Here is a 21392-nt window from a genome sequence, read left to right as displayed (position 1 = left end):
TTTAGTGTGGCAGCACCCCTACTTTGGAACTTCTTGCCTATTGACAACAGGCAAGTGGCTTTGCTGTGGCCTTTTAGGTGCATGCTTGAAACATTTTTGTTTAGGCCAGCTAAACCAGACATATAGAATACTGACATGCGTTTTAACCTGGTTGTTAGCTTATTGTTGATTTTAATTATTTTTAAACTGTTTTGAATAAGTAGTTGCTGTTAACTGTTTTTTTAACAGGTAATTTTATTGTTTTATTCTTCTTGTAAACTGCTTTGAGGCTTGATTACAAGCAGTATATAAATCTTATGAAATACATAAAATAAAATTGTTCATCGTCTTATTTTTTTCTGGTTTCACATTATTTCTATTTGCTATCGTATTAAGTTGCTTTGAGAATTTTGTATAAAGCAACTGACAAATGTAAATAGCAAGAACAGGCTCGTACAGGTGTTGTTGTTTTTCCTTGAGTCATTCTAATGATTGTTTTGCGTTGTTTTTAAAATGTTCACATTGCTGTACCCTGCCCTGATACTTTTGTTATAGATGATAGATAGATAGATAGATAGATAGATAGATAGATAGATAGATAAGGAAATAAGGAAATGTCAATTTTTACAATATCTTTTGATTGTTTTATTGTCCTCTTTTCTGTGGGTTGCTTTTATGTACATTACTTAGAAATGTGAGTAATCAAGCAGTATATAAATGTCCTAACAACAACAAATACTTTGCATGCTGAGGGTCCCAGGTTCAATCCCTGGCACCTCCAGTTAAAAAGACCAAGTAGGAAGTGATGGGAAAGACACTCCTTTGACTAAGACCATGGATAATACTGGGTAATACTGGGCCAAGTGGACAAGTAGTATTGTATAAGGCAGTTGCTGTGGAAGCCTAGAACATGGGTAGGCAAACTATGACCCGGGGGCCGGATCCAGCCCAATCGCCCTCTAAATCTAGCCCATGGACGGTCCAGGAATCAGCGTGTTTTTACATGAGTAGGATGTGTGCTTTTATTTAAAATGCATCTCTGGGTTATTTGTGGGGCATAGGAATTCGTTCATATTTCCCCCCCCAAAAAAAATATAGTCTGGCCCCCCACAAGGTCTGAGGGACAGTGGACTGGCCCCTTGCTGAAAAAGTTTGCAGACCCCTGGCCTAGAGCAATGCAATGGGCAGCAGATAATTCTCCGGCATCTCTGCAGTGGGAGTGATTGTCTGATCCATTCAAAGACAAGACAGATTCACCAGTCCCTTATTGGGGCTCATTGGAAAGAAGGAAAGCCAACCCAGTGGGGGTAATGCAGAGATGCTGTGGGTGCCCTCCTCTAAATACACTCCCGCTTGCTTTAATATTAACACCAACAAAATAAACAGGATTGAACTTCAGAGGAAATATACAGAAGCATGGAATTGTAGAGTTGGTAGGTATTCCATGCATAAAAAAGGTAAAGGTACCCCTGCCCGTACGGACCAGTCGTGTCCGACTCTAGGGTTGTGCGCCCATCTCACTTAAGAGGCCGGGGGCCAGCGCTGTCCAGAGACACTTCCGGGTCACGTGGCCAGCGTGACAAAGCTGCTCTGGCGAGCCAGCAGCAGCGCAGCACACGGAAACGCCGTTTACCTTCCCGCTATAAAGCGGTACCTATCCCCTGCAATGCAGGAACTGCAGCTAAAGAATCCCCAACAAGACAGCCACCCAATTTCTGTTTAAGAACTCTCCAATGTTGGAGACTCCACCACCCTCCGAGGGGGTCTGTTTCACTGCCCAACTGCTTCAACAGTAAGGAAGTTCCACCTAATGTTTAGTCAGCATCTCCTTTCTTGCCATTTGAATCCATTGGTTTGGGTCTTACCCTCCGGAGCAGGAGAAAACAAGCTTGCTCCATCTTCCTATGTTGACAGCCCTTCAGATATTTCAAGAGGGCTATCATATCATCTCAGTCATGTCTTCTCCAGGCTAAATCCCTCATCCATTCCTCATTATTTCCAGGACCTTTATCATCTTCTTTGTCACTTTCCTCTGCACACATTTCTGCTTGTCAATATCCTTCTTAAACCGTGGCGCCCAGAACTGGGCACTGTACTCCAGGTGTGGTCTGATTAGAGAGCGGTACTATTACTTCCCTTGATCTGGATACTATGCTTCTGTTGATGCAGCCGAGAATTGCATTAGGGTTTTTTTTTTTGCTGCTGAATCACACTGTCAGCTTGTGTTAAGCTTTATGTTATTTTATCTTATTATGACAATTTTTATCCTGCTTAATTATTGTAATCTCTGGGCAATGTACAAAAAAATACAATGAGAAATAGAATCAGTTAAAGTAAATACATCAAAATTCAGTTAAAATGCCTGCTGGAATAATAAATAAAAAGTATTCAGTAGGTGCTACAGTGGGGGGGGGGCTGTCTGGTCTCCTGCAAAAGGGAGTTTCGTGAAATTTGGGTACACAATACTGAATGCATGGTTGCTGGTGGATACGAGCCCCACATCTGAGCCACAGGGGAAGCAATAACATTGAATCCCCCAAAGGCCTTAATATGGGAGACTTACTGAAAAATAGACCACTCTTTTGCTCTCAGAAATCTGAGAAAACACTCCTTTCTACCCCAGCCCATATACAATGTACCTTTTCTGTGCTTCCTCCTTTATCTCCCTCCCTCTCCCTCCTCCCCTCTGTGTGTTTGTGGTGCCACTTTCTGCATACAATTTGTAGATTATTGGCTCAGAATCTCTCAGACTATTGACCAATTAAAGGATTTTGAGCTGATGAATCATCCGCCTTTAAACAATGAACTGATTCATTGTTGTTGTTTTTAAAAAAGAAACATCTTTGCATATCACTGAAACTTCAGTACAGCTACCACCCCACCCCCCATTGAGGGAGAGATATTGAAGGAAATATAAGCAAGCACACAGTTTAGCAAACAAAATGTGCATACCTGCATTGTAGGGAGGCTATCCTTCATATTCCCTCCTCCCCCGCCAACCACAATTCATTCTCGGTTACAGGTAACACCGGCAGAAGACAGCCTCAACATGTTATCAGATATTCTCTCCTTTGCAGCCCCACCAATTAAAACTGACCCTCAGCAATGAAAATTGACCTTCATGGTTTAATCAACTAAGGCTCTTAATTGATCCATTAACTGATTAAATCCCTGCTAAGGAGGAGGGAAGAGTTGTGTTGTGTTGTGTTTCCTGCCTGGGGCTCCTGTGTGCTTTTTGACAGCATCTCTTGGGCAGAAATTCACCAGGAAAGCTTTTCCCAGCCCTGAATACGGTTACTGAGTCATTAGAGAATGGACCAGACACTCAACAGGTCCAGGATCCCCTGAATCCAATGCTCTTGCAAAATTTCACCAGAACCTGGAAGTTGCTGCAGCCATTTCTCCTTGCTTCTCTGGTGGAGGTAAAGGGCATGCCCACCCCTTGGATTCTGCAGCCCAAGGAAGCCACCTCAGTCTACCTCATGAATGGGATGGCCTGCCCTTAGTGGCTCTGTGGATTTATACCTGATGAAGAGCCCTTGGAACTGTCAGAGGAGAAGGTAGAGCATCCTTGAAAGAGCCAACACCTAAAGCTGAGAGGTCCAGGCTGAAGAGCAATGACAGCATGAATCTACAGGTGCAGTTGCTGATCTACTTGTGCCTTGTGAGTATGCAATCCCTGCTGCTCCTTCTCTAAGAGGAGCAATGGTTAGAGTATGGTTTAGGAGGCCAGCAAACATAAAGCTGATTCGGTATGCGTGACCTTGTTGAGACTGTGCTGCACATGGAACCCCACACTCTTGTGGGTTTTAGTAACAGGCTTTCACCTCCTGGACCAAGACCCTGGCCTCCGGGGGCACCTCCAGAGCATTACATATGATGGAGAAAGATGAGCCTGTCAAATTTGCAGCTGTTCCGCAGCAATTGTGGAAAGAGCGCCTCTGCCCTTAAAAAGAGCTGGCCACTAATGCCTTGCCCCAGAACACTGTGGTCTTTTTCTGCTGCTGTAGCCGCTGAGACCCACAGGAAGAGAGGAAGCTGTCTTATACTGAGTCACACCATCCCACTGAGTCAGACCAGCAGCTTTCCAGGGGTTGCAGGAGCCTGGTGGACTGAGCTTCCTGACTATCAGAAGACTTGGCATTTGTTTTCATAGAATCATAGCATCGTTTTGCAGTTTTGTGGGATCAAAGCTCTTACCTTGCATTTTTACAACTATCTTGCAAGGTGGGACAGTCGTGAGTGTACTCTTCATATTTCAAACACGTGGAGGAGATGAGGATTTGCCCAAAGGTACTTAATCAGCTTGTAGAGATTTAAACCAGGGAAGGGCACCTCAGGCGTAGGAGCCAAATGCTTTTCTGTCTTGTTCTTGGGACTCTCCTCTGGCTGCATCCTGTCCTCAGACACACTTCTCACCTGCCCTACTTCACACCCTCCTTGAGTTGTTGTCTTTTTAACCTGGCCTTGACCTCCATTAGTGCCTCTTGCTTGCCTGGGTGGAGGATAGAGGCAGGGGTGAGCATCTGCAACAGAAGCTAGTCCCTTGCAGGGAGATAGCATTTGCATTCGTCTCTCTGCCCGTTTAAGAGAACACAAGGGGCTTCAGTTTCAAGACGTGCAAGTTTTGTTATATGCAGTGGAAAACACAACTTAAGTCACACTGAAAGAAGATATTGCAGCACTCCAGTTCATTTGCCCATCTACAGAAAATCTTGCTGAAAGGCAGTGCATGGAGATCTGCACTGATTGTTGCAATGCATCTTTAATTATAGTTACTGTTTATAAGACAATTGTATAATCTCAGGTTGCATATTCTTAGAAGGGAGCATGGCCAGGAGGAGGTCTGGCTGTGAGGGGCCATGGCTGTATCCTGCAGGGATCCTGCATTTGGAATTTGCCACTGCGCTCCTGGGTGATAAGGCAGCTTCCTATGAATCTGGAGCCTTCTGCCTGCAAAGGAAGCTGCTGCAGCACCACCCCCAGGGCTGTTTGCCCTTGCCATCCGGCTTGAGAGAGTTGCATTCACATGGGATGCATTAGGAGGGATGCTTGCAAAACTCTTTCGGGTAACTTTAAGCAGCTATGAGCCGTTAGTTCCCTTTCTAACGTGCCTGTCCTTTGTCAGCAGAATCCAGGCTCTGTTTCCCGGGCTTCTTCTTCTTCTTCTGGGTTTCCGTTACAGCCATGTGGTGTGGCATCTACAATTAAGCTATCATATTAATTATTTACTGAGCAGCATCATGCAGTGGGGAGGGGGGCAATAAAGGGGTTTGATAACAGGCTTGAGAAACTGTTTCCCTTCTGTCTGGGCCACTTCTTCAGTCGCATCAGAGCAATTGGAGCAGCCATTTGTGCAAGTGACAAAAGTGGTCTTTGTCATGCTTCATTTTAAAAAAGAAGTCACAATTAACAGATAATAAGATTGGCAAAAAAAGAAGATGGAGAAAGATATTGAGGAGAGAAATGATGAGGAAGACAGCTTCTTGGGAAGTTTTTCCTGTTCTTTAAAAAGCAAAAAAAAGTCAAAAGTCTTTTTTTTTTTAAAAAAAGGATTTTGCTGTTGAGTTTATTAACACTAAGAGAACTTATCTGAAAGTTTTGAGAACTTTTATGAAGGTTTCTTAATCTTAAAAGGAGGTAGCCAATATGGTGCCCTCCAAGTGTTGGATTCAACGCCCATCTGCCCCAGTCAGCATGGCCAATGGCAGTGGAGCCCAACAACACCTGTAGGAGTTGGATATCCCTGTTTTAAAGGCTCTATAATTCAGTGGCTGAATGTGCTCTCTGCCTGGCCCACTGCCCTCATCAAGCCTCTGAGCAAGCTGGCATCTAGGCTTTCGTCCACCATCCTAAAAACTTAATGATTCCATATGGACAAGACAATGTAACTTGTATTTTTTTAAAAAACCATCACCACCAATATATGGGTCATATCCACACCACACTTCCCTCAAAGAATTATGGGAACTGTAGTTTGTTAAGGGCTCTGGAAACTGTGGATCTGTGAGGGGTAAACTATAGTTCTCATTATTCTTTGGGGGAAGCCATGGGCTTTAAAACTATGGTGTGGATTGACTCTAATCTTTCATGGCCATTTCATGACCCTGACCTGAGCAACTTATCTAATACATACTTTCTCAAACAAGATATGAAAAAACAAAACAAAATACAGCCTTCATTTGAAATTTGCACTCCTCCTGAATTTTGCAATGCAGCTTCTCCATCAAGTAATGTGTTGTTATATTAGGGGAAAGTGTGCATATAGACGAATATTTTGGTGAAAATAACATTAAAAAACCCATTACATTAGGGAAAACTGCTTTGTAAAAATGCATATCTTAGGTGAAAGTCACACTAAAATGCTGATGAATTTTCATAACTTGTGTTTAAAAAAATTGCAAACTAATGTGGAAATTGGGGAGAACAACATTCAGCATTTTTAATCGTTACTTTTAAAGAATATTTTGCTTTGTTTTTGAATTACATATCTATTTACTCCCCTGGTCTCCTTTGAGGAGGAAGGGTGGGATATAAATTCAGTAAATAAAATAAATAATTAAGAAATGAGAAACTGAAATTGACAGATTTGCCCAGCCCCATTTAACTGGAACTATTAAAAAAAGTAAGTAAATAATCCAAAGTTGCTTTGATATTTTTTTTTAATACAGTACTCTTGATCAAAGATACTGTTGACATCCATTGAAAACAGAAGATCTCCAGCATTACACCATCTCTAAACAATGCCGTTTGTGCTGGCACAGTCTTACTGCGGTGATGATGGTGGCGAATAATTCCCTGTAGGGGAATTCGCACACTTCTCCGGTTTCCTTCCTGGCTGATGCTAATGGAGGTGTGTCGGGCCCCGTCATCATGTTAATCCTCTCCAGCTTTTGTCTGGACTTGAACAGCACACAAAAGGTAACAAAACTCTCCTTCGTCGCTGACCAGGCTTGTTCTTTCTTCTGTAGAAACCGTTCAGAACCGTTGTTGACTTTACGTGCTTCCAAACTTAGTCATAGTTTCAGTCACAGTGCTGAGCTTGCGTTATCTGTAAGAATGGTCTTGTTGAACAGAACAAAGGGCCATCTAGTTTCGTATTCAGTCGGGCCAACCACACAACTTTTTAGAACCCCCCTCCCCCCCAAAAAAATATAAGGTATAAAGGTTATGAAGGTTCTCCATAAGAACATAAGAAGAGCCTGTTGGATCAGGCCAGTGGTCCAATCTGATCCAGCAATTGTGGCCAACCAGGTGCCAATGAGAAGCATGCAAGCATGAGCTGACCACTTGCATACAGTTTCCAGCAACTGGTATTAAGAAGCATCACTGCCTCAGATTGTGGCAGAGCATAGCCATCGTGGCCAATAGCCGCTGATAGCCTTCTCCTCCATGAATTTATCTAGTCCTCTTTTAAAGCCATCTAAGGTGGTATCTAAGGGATGCGGGTGGCGCTGTGGGTTAAACCACAGAGCCTAGGACTTGCCGATCAGAAGGTCAGTGGTTCAAATCCCCGCGACGGGGTGAGCTCCCGTTGCTCGGTCCCTGCTCCTGCCAACCTAACAGTTCGAAAGCACGTCAAAGTGCAAGTAGATAAATAGGTACCGCTCTGGTAGGAAGGTAAACAGTGTTTCCGTGCGCTGCTTTGGTTCGCCAGAAGCGGCTAGGTCATGCTGGTCACATGACCCGGAAGCTGTACGCCGGCTCCCTTGGCCAATAAAGCGAGATGAGCGGCGCAACCCCAGAGTCGGTCACAACTGGACCTAATGGTCAGGGGTTCCTTTCAGGTGGTGGCTATCACTGCCTCCTGTGGGACAATGTGTCTGAAGCTGCATTTTAGTGAATCAAATCAGCCTAGCTTATCATCTGCTCTGACTGGCAGCCTCTCTCCAGGTCTGTGACCAAGAGAGGTTTTCCTCAGACCTGCTATTTAAGACCCTTTCCTTCTAAATCAAGAGTTGCTAGGGAACTGAACCTGGGATGTTCAGGATGCAAAACATGTGCCTAACCACTCAGCTATGACTTCTGCCTCTCCAGTCGATCCTATGCGATGGAGAGATATTCCTACTAGGCAGGGGTGCAAGGGAAATAAGGCAATTTTTCTCCACTGGAAGGAACTTCTCTTAATCCTAGGGAAGGAAAGAGCATAGGCTTTGCATGCAGAAGGTTCCAGAGTCACTCTCTGGCACCACCAGATATGGCTGGGGGAAAGTCTTGTTTGAACCCCTGGAGAGCTGTTGCCAGTCAGTGTAGGCAATACTGAGCTAGATGGACCAATGGTTTGACCCAGTATAAAGCAGGTTCCTGTGTTGTTCCAATCATCTGTTTTCCTACATCCAATATCTTACAGTTTATCCCGACCATTTGACATTCAGAAATGTATTGCCTTTGGATCTGGATGTTTCATTCAGTTTTCATGGCTTGCGGCCATTGATAAAGACCTATTCTCCACACATTTATTGCAACCCTTCTTCAAAAGTCATTTCATCCAGTACCACCTGTGATAACAAGTGAATCCCAGAAGTGACGTGTGCATTGATAATCTTATCTTTCGGTTTGCAGCAGCCCTCAGCCTTTAAATTGGTCAGCATGAATTCTTTATAAGAAGAGGCAGGAGGGAGAGATGAAAAGAGAATATATCTGAAATGCTTTAAGCATATCCCAGCCTCTCACTCTTTTTTCCTGGAATGGGCAATAACAATTAAAAACACACGCCAGTGTTTACCTGCCCTGGGGCAGTGGAAGAATTGGAGATAGCTCACCATCTAGTCATCGATCGCATCCACACCACACATGTAAAGCACATTCAAAACATATGGCTTTCCCCAAGAATCCCAGGAACTTTATTTCAGGGTGATGGGAATTGTAGTTCTGTGAAGGATAAACGTCATTTCCCAGTTCTGGGAATCATGGGAGAGGTGTTTCCAGCTACCCTACATCATGCCTTTGGAAGCCAATTTGCTGCAGGAGAAGGGCTGCTAGCAACATCATTTGGGAGGGGTGTTTCTAAGACCAAAGTGAAACAGTCAAGCTCCCTTATTAGTTTTGCTATTGCCAGGAGGTGCCAACATAATCTTATTATATTTAAAGTACAGAAATGTTTTGGTGTTGTTGCTTTTAAAAAAACAAACCACTGTTATTGTTGTTTCATGACATTATTATGAAATAGTTTTTGCACTGTTTTTGGTTTTTGAAATGCATTCCTGTTTTCTTTGTCGTGAGCAACTTTGAGCATGATTCCTTTTGTAGGGAAGTGGCATATGAATACAATTATGAATATGAACGAATGAATTTCTGCTTTCATCAGAATTCTCTGACATCCTAACTTGGGAGTAAGCTGCACAGGATTTGGTTGTACTTCTTTGTGCAAGGAAGGAGAATTCACAGGATCAAGATGTCAGAAAAATATGGGTTTCCCCTCTTTATAGCCTTTAGTGGTTGCTGTGCCTGATGCACTAATAATGAATATAAAAAAAGTATTTTCCCCCTTGTGTTGTCTAATCCTGCCCTGAACCTGTACAACATCATACTTTTCATATTTCATTTCTATGGTACAATCAGCATTTGAAATATATATTCAGCCAGCACAGATAGACATTTTGGGACATATTTATATGATACTGTACACTGTGGTCTGTATTGCAAAGTTGTGAAACCACAGGAAACTGTTTGCTATAATTATACCTTCAAAGTTTTTTTAAAAAATATTTCATACCTATGTGATAGAAATGTAATATGTTTACATTTACTTTATTCTAATTTGTTTGTATCTAGGTGGGTCTATATCTTCTAGGTTTGGTCCCCCCCCCCCCAGAGGAAAACAGCAACAGCAGCCTACCTCACAGGAGCGTTGTAGGGAAAAGGGGTCAAAGATTGTGGTGCATGTTAAAAATGGTACATATACACACACAATGAATTGGATTGCTGGTTAAGTATAGCTAGAAAGAAAGAACAGAGTATAGCTGTTTCCTTCTCCCAACAAACCATCAAAAAAGTGTTATCTCATTAGGGTTGTAAACAAGATGGACTTTTTTCAGAACATTTAGTTTAGGAACCAAATTAAATGTTCCAGCGATTTAGGGATTCGATCTGGTCTTTCTCCATAAACTGGTCCAGGCTCCTGCTGCCTGAATGGCCGGCTTGAAAGGGAGAGGAGGTACCCCACTGTTTTGGCCTAGTGACCCATTCTAACAGGTCCCCTTTGAGGAGAAGCGTGGGTCTCTTTCAAGAGTTCATTCGATACAGCTTACAAAAGATTTTCACCCGAGATGAGAAAAGTTTACAAAAAGTTTTTTTGGGGCGGGGAGGCAGCAGGAAAACGGCCAAGCCTTTTTTTTTTTTTTAAAGGGGAGAATAAATTACCTTTGCTGTGTCTGGGTTGAGCTAATCTGATTAGGCCAACCTCATGAACAGCCCCAGTGAAAAGGGGGGAAAGGGAGGAGAGGGGTGGGGGGAAGAGAGAAAAAGCCATAGATTCCAAAGAAAAAGAGGCCGTAATGTTAGGCAGGTTCAAACAAAACACAGGGGTCATACGGCCTGCTTGACAACAGATGACAAGATGATAAATTGTTTCGGAGCCAGAACCAATATAATTGATGCTTTTTAAAGAAAAAAATAAAAAGCTTCAGGTATGGGAACAGGCACTTAATAAGATTAAGGGAGGCAAAAATGAAAGTCCCTGTGACCACTATGGATATTTGCAATGGGTGTTTGGGTAACATAGAAGTTTGAGGGCTCTTGAATGAAGACCGTGGTGGCGGGGAAGGGGGGGCATGAAGAGGGAGGAACCATCCGAGTTAATTAAGTTAGCAATACTTGATTTCTCAATAGATCAGAGCATTAGGAGTCATGTCAGCTCCACAGAATGAGAAATGTGGAAAGGGCTGGCTACAGAAGACCATGGGAGTCACGTAACCAACTGCTTGGCAAGGCAGTGATTTGCTGAAACTCACCAGCTTTTGGGAGGGTGTTAGCTGACAAGTGACAACCACACCAGCTCCATTATTACCACTTGGTAAATGGTGGTCTACCTTGCAAACCCTTTGTGCTCCTCAATACCAGAAGAATAGGTGAGGATACACTAAGTTGCTAATTAATAACCTAATTGATTTCTAAATTAAGAACTGTCACTTAGTGGAAGAGCTTCTGCTTTGTATGGAGAAAGTCCCAAGGTTCGATTCCTGGCATCGCCAGATGGGACTGGGAGTGTTCCCCATCTGAAACTCTGGATAGCTGCTGCCAGTCAGAGTGGACAATACAGAGCTAGATAGGCCATGGGTCTGATTTGGGATAAGGAAGCTTCCCATGTTCCTGTGTCTTAAGGGAAGGACCATAGCTCAGTGGTAGAGTCTCTATGCAAAACATAGGTACAAGCCTCAGCATCTAAAGATAGGGCTGGGAATGTTCCAAGCCTGAAAACCTGGAGAGCCACTGCCAGTCAGCATGGACAACACTGAACTAGATGGACCAATAGTCTGACTTAGTGTAAAGCAACTTCCTATGGCTCAAATGGCCTCGGTGGTGCGGAGTGCCTTCCATCAGCTTCAACTGGTGGCCCAACTGCACCCCCATCTGTGCAGGGATAACCTAACTTCTATTGTCTATGAACTGGTAACCTCTAGGTTAGATTACTGCAATGCATCGTGCATGTGGCTCTCTCTGAAGACAGTTTGGAAACTTCAGCTGGTGCAGAATTTGGCAGCCAGGCTGCTCAATGGGGCAAGACGGTTTGAGCATGTAATGCAGATCTTGGCCTGACTGCACTGGCTGTCAATTAGTTTCCAGGCCCAATTCAAAGTGCTGGTTTCGACCTGCAAAACCTTAAACGGCTCAGGACTGCAATAACTCAAGGACCCCCTCTCCCCATATGAATCAACCTGGACCCTGCAATCATCATTTGAGGCCCTTATTTGTGTGCCCCCTCCACAAGAGGTCTGGAGGGTGGCAACATGAGAACAGGTCTTTTCTGTGGTGGCTCCCTGTTTGTAGAATACTTTGACCAGGGAGGCTTGCCTGGCGCCTTCATTACATGTATTTAGGCACCAGGCAAAAACGTTCCTCTTCTCCCAAGCCTTTGATTAATTAAACAATCTATGGCCTTTTAAACTGGGGCAGGGTATTGTTTTTGGTAGTTACTATGGTATGAATTTTTGTGTTTTTATATTATGAACCACCCTGTGATCTTCAGATGAAGGGTGGTATGGAACTGATGATGATGATGTTCCTGTTCTTTAATAAAAGATGCTCTTCTGAATCAGACCAAAGGCCAATCTAGTCCAGCTCCTCTTTCCCACAGCTGCCAGCCAGATACTTATTTTTATTAACTTGCTTGTAGCGTTTGTATGCTATCTCATAACATCAAGTTCTCTGTGTGGCTTACAGCAAATGAGTAAAGCAAAACAAAACAAAAAAACAGAACAGAATGTGAAGCATTTTATATTCTGCCTTTCCATACCGCGAGGAGGCTCCCAACCAAACAAAATGACAGAAGTAACAATAAAGTGGATTAAAATCAACCAGCGGACAGCAGCAGCAACGCAGGTCTGCAACGCTAACTTGGCAGCCCATAGGCCTTCTAAAAGGGCATAGCTCAGTGACAGAGAATCAGCTCTGCATGCAGAAGGTCTTGGATTCAGTCAGGCTGAGATGGACTTCACTCGTGTCTGAAATCCACTGCCAGTCAACGCAGACATAGGGATTTAAGAAGAGACTGCTGGATCAGGCCAAAGGGGGTCCGTCTGGTCCAGCATCCTGTTCTCACAGTGGCCAGCCAGTTGTTCCCAATAGGAAGCTCACAAGCAGGACCCAAGCAGAAGAGCACTCCCCCCTTCCAAAATTCCCAGCAACTGATATTCAGAAGCATTACTTTTTTTTATTATTGGTTTTAATTCATTTTGCTACATCCAACATTAAAACAAGTGAAGAAATAAACATACATAACACATACATACAAAAAAGGAGTACATAAATAAAAGAAATAATAATAATAAAAAGAACAAAAGAAAAAACATCACCTAACATAAAACACCAACTAACTAACTTACATTAACTAAATAACTAAATAACTAAATAACACACAACATTAATTGACTTCCCTTCATCTCGGTTTCAGAATATATTATATGATTTTTTATCTGCAGTTTCTTTTCCTCAAAAGACTCTTTACGTCACAAGTGTTACGTCACACCTACTGTGATTTTTAGATTTTTTACCTCTTTTTCCATGTATGTCATAAATTTATTCCATTCTTTATTAAACTTTATGTCTTTTTGATTTCTTATTTTCTGTGTCATTTTTGCCAGTTCTAAATAGTCAAATAGTTTGGTTTGCCATTCGTTTATAGTAGGGATTTTTGATGTCTTCCAATTCTGCGCTATTAGAGTTCTGGCAGCCACTGTCGCATACTGCCTCTGACTGTAGAGACAGAGCATAGCCATCATGGCTAGTAGCCACTAATAGCCTTATCTTCCATGTATTTGCCCAATCCTCTTTCAAAGCCATCCAAGCTGGCAGACATCACTGCCTCCTGTGGGGGTGAGTTCCACAGTTTAACGATGTGCTGTGTGAAGAAGTACTTCTTTTCCACCTCTCCGGAATCTCCCAACATTCCGTTTCATCAGATGTCCACAAGTTCTGAGCTACATGGACTGAGGGTTTGGCTTGGTTTAAGGCAGCTTCTTATGCTTCTAGGGTTTTGCAGAAGAGCTCTGATCCTCATCAAGAAGGTCATTCTAACATCCTCGAAAGTGTAGACATAAAGAACCACACAGTGTGAGCAACACAGTGCGGAAACTACCCCATACTTGGATATATATATTTTTAAAGCAAGATTGCACAGTCCTTTGATCCCTTGCAAAACTGGGAGAAATGATGCAAGAGTCAATATTGCAGCATGAATTATGCAAAATAATGTGGGCAGTGGGCACTTTTGCACAAGCTATACAAGGTTGATTAGTCAGCCTTTCATGGGAACAGAATGACAGATTTTTTTATTTATTTTTTAAGCATAGAGTATGCACTGTTCCAGCTACAATTTTCTCAGTTCTTCCTCCAAGGAGTTCAGAGGAGTGGGGTTGCAGTCCAATTGTATTTATGTGTACTTGAGTTGAAAGGAAGTCCCGCTGTGTTGACTGGGACTTACTCCTGGGTAGAGGCATACAGGATTATAGCCTGATAACTAGAGATGGATGAGAAAGTATATTCAGTTTGTATTTGAAGGGTCAATTTACCTAATTCACACTTTTCAAAAGAATACACAAACCCAAACCCAGCCATGTTTTGAAATTTACACTTCTCCAAATTTTGCAGTGCAAGTATGCCAAGTAATGAGTAAAGGAATGCATATACCAAAATACAAAATAATGCATAAATTCATGAAAATAACCTATAAAATGCACTATATTGGGGGGAAATGCTTTGCAAAAATTCTATGGGGAAATTGCATACAAAAACGTGTATGTTAGCAGAAATTTTCACTAAACTGCTGATAAATTGTCAGGAGAGCTTATTTTCTTTATATATATAAAAAAAGCAAACTGGTGTGGAAATGGGGAGAACTGAACTTAAACTGAAAAGAATTGAGTGTACGATTGGGGGAAACTAGCAATGGAAATGATGGATTCGCCCCTTCCAACTCACAGCAACCTTGCAGGGTAGATTAGATTCAGAAGTAGTGATTTGCCAATGCCTCCTGGTCAACAGCACCTCAGAGCTCTCCTGCACAGCTCCCACTCACTTCAGTGGATTAACTGAGCTTTGCGTCCTAGGACTTATACTGCAGATTGCAACGTCGGACAAATTGGCAAGCCAACACAGAGGAATGTTTTCCCCTTTTGTTCAGTGCATGGGCACGTCCGGGTCCTTAACGTTAGATCCCCCCACCCCCGAATTCCTTCACATGCCGGAAGAACACATTCTGCCCCTTAGCAAATATAATTAAGAACAGTATCTGTGGAAGGGCCATGTAAGGAGATTTTATTTCCAAGGCCTTCTTAATACAGATGTAATTGACTCTGTTTTCTGCCTTCTGCGTGCAGATTGCGCCATCTCCACTCCTATTATTCACCCACAAATTAACTGGGGACCTGGTGAAAAGGGCCTCTCCATCCAGGAGTGCGTCTGGAGAATGGAGCTTTGGCTTGTGTTAAATCTGGACATCGCCATTTGCCTCTCTCTCCCTTTTTATCTCTGCCGCCTTTTCAAATGTGTTTTCAAGCCTGTGAGAAGTCAGCAAATATGTGTTTGGAGAAACCAAAGGGGCTCTTGTAAAAAGAGCCTACATCTGTTTCATTCATGGGGTCATGGTGGACAGCTTTGGTTCCCTTCTCCTTTTCTTTCGGAGCAACATGCTCCAAAGGACTGAACTTTGCAACTTCCCTTTAAGCTTCTCCCTGACTCTGGGGGGAAGAAAGAAAAAGGGGTGGGGGAGAGCGAGAAGAGAAAATATATTGTTTTTTGGTTCTGCCAACTTCCCTCAGCGGAAGGAAAACCTAGGGGCCAGTTTCCTTGTGAAAAGTAAGTACTGAAGCCTGGTGATGTTTGGGTAATATCTGTTTGTGATTATAGATGAATAAGCTAAGGTCGGGTGATCAGGTATGCAGTGAATGTCTTGAGAAGAGTATCACCACCACCCCAGGCAGCATAATATGTTGTTCCTTGCAAAAAGAACCCTTCTGGATCAGACCAAATGCTCATATAATCCAGCATCCTGTTTCTAAGCACAGCTACAAGAAGGCACCAGTCCTCCCTTAGTCTGTCACAGCATATGGCATTTGGACAACAGTGCACTACCTCTTCAAATGGAATTTCTATTTAACTGCTGTGGCTAATTGCTAATCTAATGATAGATCTATCCTTCATAAAAGCTGCTTTCTGCAAAACTCAGGCTTTTTTTCTCCTTCATTGATTACATTCAAACTCTCCAGACAGTTTCTCGCAAGCCTCCGCCCACCAATGGAGTGGGGGGTGTGCAAGAGCTAGTAGCCACCAGTCATCAACAGCCATTCAGGAAAGTGCTTTAGTGATCGGTTAGACACAAGCCTAGAGGTGGGTCTCTCTTCATTTGGCATCACACAATATTGTGAGATTGACACTGCAGTGTTCTTTGTGTCATCTCTGCCCCCCTTTAAACTTATTCCCCAAACTGGGTGAAGTTGAACTCTGCCACCATCCTTTTTTAAAAGTTTATTCCAGCTTCTCCAACTCCCATCAGTCCCAGTCAGCATAGCCAATGGTAAGGAAATGATGGGAGTTGGAGTCCAACAAGGCTCAGAAGGCCATGGGTTCCCCATCCCTGGTCTAGATGTTGCTGGGCACCAACTCTCACCAGTCCCAGCATAGCAAATGGTAAGGAATGATGGGAATCATAGTGCAGGGACACTCACAGGGCAATGGGTTTCCTGGCATAGAGTCCTACAAACATGGTAGAGCCGCCTTTTGGTCCAGTCATTGGGCTGCTCTCCTTGGTGCTAGACATACTATGATGGCCTGGGACTCGGGCTTGGACTCTGAGCCAGAGGAGTCTCAGTCCGCACCGGATCCTTTGCCTCAGGCGGCAGCTAAACCTAGTCTGGAGCCTGATTCTGGCTTGCTGCTTCCTGTACTGTGGTGCCACTCTGATAATGGCCATGGTGGGTACTGACTGCAGCACAGTAATTTGGCTGAGGAACCAATGGGGACTGGGCTGGCTCTACAGAATTATTGCTCCAGGTTTGGTTGCTCAGTCTCAGTGACTTGGGAAACTGAGGAGACACACAGATGCCTTGCCTTGAATTTGCCTTGCCTTCTTGATCCAGAACTTGACCCCCAACCTGTCTTTGAGTTTGTGTTCCTTGCTTGTTTGATCCAGAACCTGATCCAGAGTCTGTATTTGACCATACCAGGAGAATCAGGGCCTTAAGGAACCTGGCCTGCCTGAACCAGAACCAGGTCCCCCATCAGGGGTGCCAACTAGAACAAAATATTGGGGGGGGGGACAGGTAAGCCCCGCCCCACACAATTGATCACATGACATAGCACACATACACCATTTGAATGGCAATGTCCATTAACTTTGGGGGGTGCAGCACGGTAATTTTATTGGGGGTGGCAGCGAAGACCCCCATGGCCCCTAGGAGCTGGCTCCTATGTCCCCCATCCATCTGCAGCCTGCCTTGGAACTTAGGCAAAACCTTCACATGTTGCTTCTCAGTGCTAAGAATGTTCTCCACCTCTCCATTTAGCCAGGATGTGAAACCTTTTTTCCACTCGAAGGCTGCATTCCATTCCAGAGTCAACATGTCAGAGGTGGGCGGGTTCGGTGGAAAAAGTGGGTGGAGCAATGGATGTGACTCTTAAAGGCTACATTTCAGCCTGTGCAAGTCAGGTTCCTACACACACATCGCTCTATCCAAGAGGCAACAGACACAGTCCAAGGACACATTCCACCCAGGCAAAAGCCTTCAGTGAAAGCAATGCAGAGTTGCAAGGGCTGGGCAGAGAGGCCCGGTTGACCGCATTTGGCCCCTACGCCCAATGTTTCACACCCCTGCTGTGAACACTGCGCTACAACAGTTCTCACATGGCTTTAGGAAAAACTTCTCTTAATGGTAGAATGTTTGTAAAGCACCAGCAGTGGTGGCTGGTATCCCACGGGAATGGTAGGGTGGAAGGCAAAGAGACCAACAGCAGGTGGCACTAGAGCCAACGATGGGTAGAACCAGAGCCAATGGCAGCCAACTAATTCCACTGTTGTGCCCAACCTCTTCCCTGATTAGCTCTGCAGGGCAAAGCTAAGACTAAGGAGAAAGAAGGGAGCAAGTCAGTGCCTCTCCCTGGACTGGTTGTAAGTAAGAAGATAGACAGGTGGGGACTGACTGAGGGCAGATTGAGATTTGGGGGCAGGGTCCCCACAAGCCCCAATAGACCAGTCTCAATGGAGCACTAGTACAGCACAGCAGACAAAATGAAGAAAACACCCTCTCCCTCTCCCTCTCCCTCTCCCTCTCCCTCTCCCTCTCTCTCTCTCTCTCTCTCTCTCTCTTACACACACACACACACACACACACACACTTTGATAATGCTCAGAGTGAACAGTTGTCTCACTAAACTAAAAACTAAACTAAACTAAACTAAAAGTGTTGAAAGGAGCAAGACTTGTCAACAGTTGGAAGTAAGACAAAAATAGGCATTCAGCCTCCGGCACTCGTCTTTTCATATGCCTTCCATTCCACTCACCCCCAGCTGTGGGCTTTTGAGCCTGTGTTTCTCCCCCTACCATCACCCCACCACCTCCAAATTGTAGAAGCTTCACTCTAATAAAATTAGGCTTAAAGATCAAAGAGGCTGGAGAGCTTTCTCGGAAGAAGCTTGCCTTTTACAAGTGGGTTTCTTCTGTTCACGGGGACATAATCCAATACAAACAGTTGTGTTAATAGCATGTTCCTTGTTATTCGTGGGGAAAGTGACTGAGAGAGGGGGGGTGCCAGTCCCAGTTCTTAAAGCACAACATTAAATTAAGTCTTGTTTTCATACAGCCATGGTGCAAGCCAGGTGGAGGCATGCCACCCAGGAGGTAGATTCTCAAGGACCTGGCTGGGGGAGTGAACAACATGCCCTCCAACCAATCAGCAGGAATACGTCAATGTCCTGGCTTTCCACCTTAGATGCAATATTCAGACTCTCAGCTCAAGAAAACCTGAGAGCTTTATTCAATAAATCAGTACACAGTCTCAGAATTAGCTAACAGTATAGGATACAGGATTCACAAGTCTACAACAAATCTCTACGGTTCATGATCAGGAGAAGCTAAGTTGCTGTCCCAGTGCTTGACAAGTCGCTCCTGTTCTTCTTTATACAGCAAGTCACTTGTGTGGTTCTTCTTCCAAGAAAGAAGACCAAGCGTGCAAAAATGTGCTTTGGCGGATCAGCTGGGTATGTCTGTGCCAGCATAGACAGTGATTTGTCCTTGGTGATGGGACCTAAGTCAGTCCCCACCCCAGGTACCTTTCTGCCTTTGACTAGCCAGCGACACCAATTGGTTTGCTGCCTCTTCAGCTACTTCTTGTCCAAAGGGAGGGCAAACATTGACCCATAAAGTTTTCTATTATTTCTGTGACATCCAGAAGTAATGGGTCAGATAGCTCTCCTAACTCATCACATGGACTCTCTCCACCTCCAGACTCTTAATTCTTCTCTGACAGATCCTGCCAGTCCTGCCCTGAACTGGTGGGTTGCATGGGACCCATGATATGCAATCTGCTTTCTCTCATGCATCTCCTAAAATGAATCTCTGGTTTTGCTAACAGGACTACAATGTTTCCTGCTTTACTTAAGGTGGGGGCTTCAGATGATCACCTTTCACATAAATTTGGGCCCAAGAGAAGGCAGCCATTCTGGACCCATTATTTTAGGCAATGGCACAGAACTGGCCTCCTGGTGTCACCTGGGTTAGGAGGATTCTGGGGTGTGAATGTTCTTGTTTGAGCTGGCTGCAGTTCCTGCCAATGGCTCAGAGAACAAGGAACCATGAATCACTGCTTGATCTGCAAAGTTATTGATCTGAGCCCCAGGAAGCCTAATAAGCTACATTCCTGATAGGCTATACCAGATAATGATGATATGTTTAGCAGCAATATATGAGTCAGTGTTTTAATGATTTGCTATTTTTTAAAATGAGCAAATATATGAGTGTGTTTTTTAATTCCATCATACATAATATATAAACATTTGTTGGTGTTAGATGTATTTTGCTTTTATACTTATTGTATAGCACCCCAAACTTGAGATAAAGGTGATTCATAAACTTCCTAAACAAACAATATACCTTCCACTTGCACAGTAAAACAGGGAGTTGCATTCAACCTTCAACCTTTTCAAAGTAGAGCTGTTGAATATAATGAACATGACTACGGAGGTCCATGTATTTCAATGGGTCTACTCTGAGTAAAACAAACCCCACCCTCCAGCCACCTTCACAGACGACCACTTTTCAAGGCCTTAAATCAAACCCACAGCCTGAGTTTTCAATAGTGAGGAGGAGATGCAGAATCTCATGGGAGCTACAACTCCCAGTTCCTTTGATGTCTGCTGAAAGACAATGCTGGCTTAGTGTGACACATCTATAGTTGTGTGCAGCTGCCTCTCATCTGATGGTGTCTCATCCGATGGTGGCAAACTATGAGAAATTAACTCAGAAAATGCAGAGCCCAGAAGCTAATTGCTTACAGAGACCACAGCAGCTTCTCCCTCCTTCCCTTCCTCTACCTTGTCTATCCAGCTGTTTTGAGATGGATTCAAAGTGCTGGTTTTGAACTATAAAATTCTTTACAGCTCAGGACCCCAATATCTTCTGGATCCTCTCTCCCAAAATGAACCCAACCTAGACCCTTAGATCTTCTCCTGAAGCCTCTCCCCAGGTCCCCGCTCTGGGGGAGTCTCGGAGGGTAGTGACAAGAGAGAGGGCCTTTTCAATTGTGGCTTCACATCCAGGGGGTTGCTTTCCTCACCGTGTCATGGTGCAGTGAAAAAGGAAATGCAAGAAAGTGGGCTTGTTTAAGAGCTGGAGCAATTAGGTCTGCCAAAATCATGGGGTGAATGAGGTGAAAACATAGTTTTCGAGTTTGACCATTGAGACATAGGAGCGTAGGCAGTTGCCTTATACTGAATCAGACTATAGATCCACCTAGCTCAGCACTATCTGCAATGGTCGGCAGTGGCCCTCCAGGGTCCTGGGCAGGGATCTCTCCAAGCGGCACCTGGAAATACCAGAGATTGAACCCAGGTCCTTCTTCATGCAAAGCAGGTGCTGCATGGCTAAACTACAACCCTTCACAGATCAGCATAGTTTCAGAGAATGTGGAAACTAATCACACGGAGGCCGAAATCTTATTTGGGGGTTCCTTGCAGTTTCAATCAGAGGTCACCTAAGTGGGTGCCATGTGCCCACGGAGGCCTTTGCCCACAAGGTCCCCACCTAGACTCCCCCACCACACACCAAGTAGGCTTGAAATATGTATTTCATTGTAGCCGACAGAATAGGTTGTGGTTTGTGCCTGATTGCAGCATGAGTGTGTAGTGCCCACAACAATTTCTCCCATTTGCAAATGTGCCCGTCCACTCAAACCTGGCACCCCCAGTTTAAATGGTAACACCACTTTGCAATATTGTGTGCATTTCTATTTAAAGTGAAAGGTTGTGTTTTTAGCTAGCTGAATGTCTGTTGTTACAGCTCAGTGTGTTTTACAAGTTGAGCCTATGCACTCAGAATTAAGCACTGATGGGTTCAGCAGAGCTTACTCCTAAGAGACAATGCACTGGATTGCAGTCCTGCTGATCCTAATAAACTGGGCAGCATCCTATGTACTGCTGCCCTCCCACATGAGAATATATCATAATACAGTGTTCTTCAATCCAGATGTGGGTGGACTACAAGCCCC

The 21392-nt window shown here is 44.1% G+C and overlaps 1 long non-coding RNA gene across 2 annotated transcripts in view; it reads right to left on the bottom strand.

Moving 5' to 3' along the window:
* LOC310769601 overlaps positions 1-21392 on the bottom strand; it is a 126452-nt gene that overhangs the window by 62673 nt on the left and 42387 nt on the right. Inside the window, exon 3 of one of the 2 annotated variants that reach the window (XR_014551724.1) lies at positions 13891-14155. The exons of the other annotated variant lie outside the window; for it this stretch is intronic. This is a non-coding gene — a long non-coding RNA (uncharacterized lncRNA). Of the gene's footprint in view, positions 1-13890; positions 14156-21392 lie in introns of those variants that run through there. 2 annotated transcript variants of the gene reach the window in all.

This window comes from Podarcis filfolensis (genome assembly GCF_964270895.1).
Source record: "Podarcis filfolensis genome assembly, chromosome: 8".
Taxonomy (NCBI): Eukaryota; Metazoa; Chordata; class Lepidosauria; order Squamata; family Lacertidae; genus Podarcis; species Podarcis filfolensis.
The sequence above is the reverse complement of the archived record's forward strand: the minus strand, read 5'-3'. Positions and strand labels throughout refer to the sequence as shown.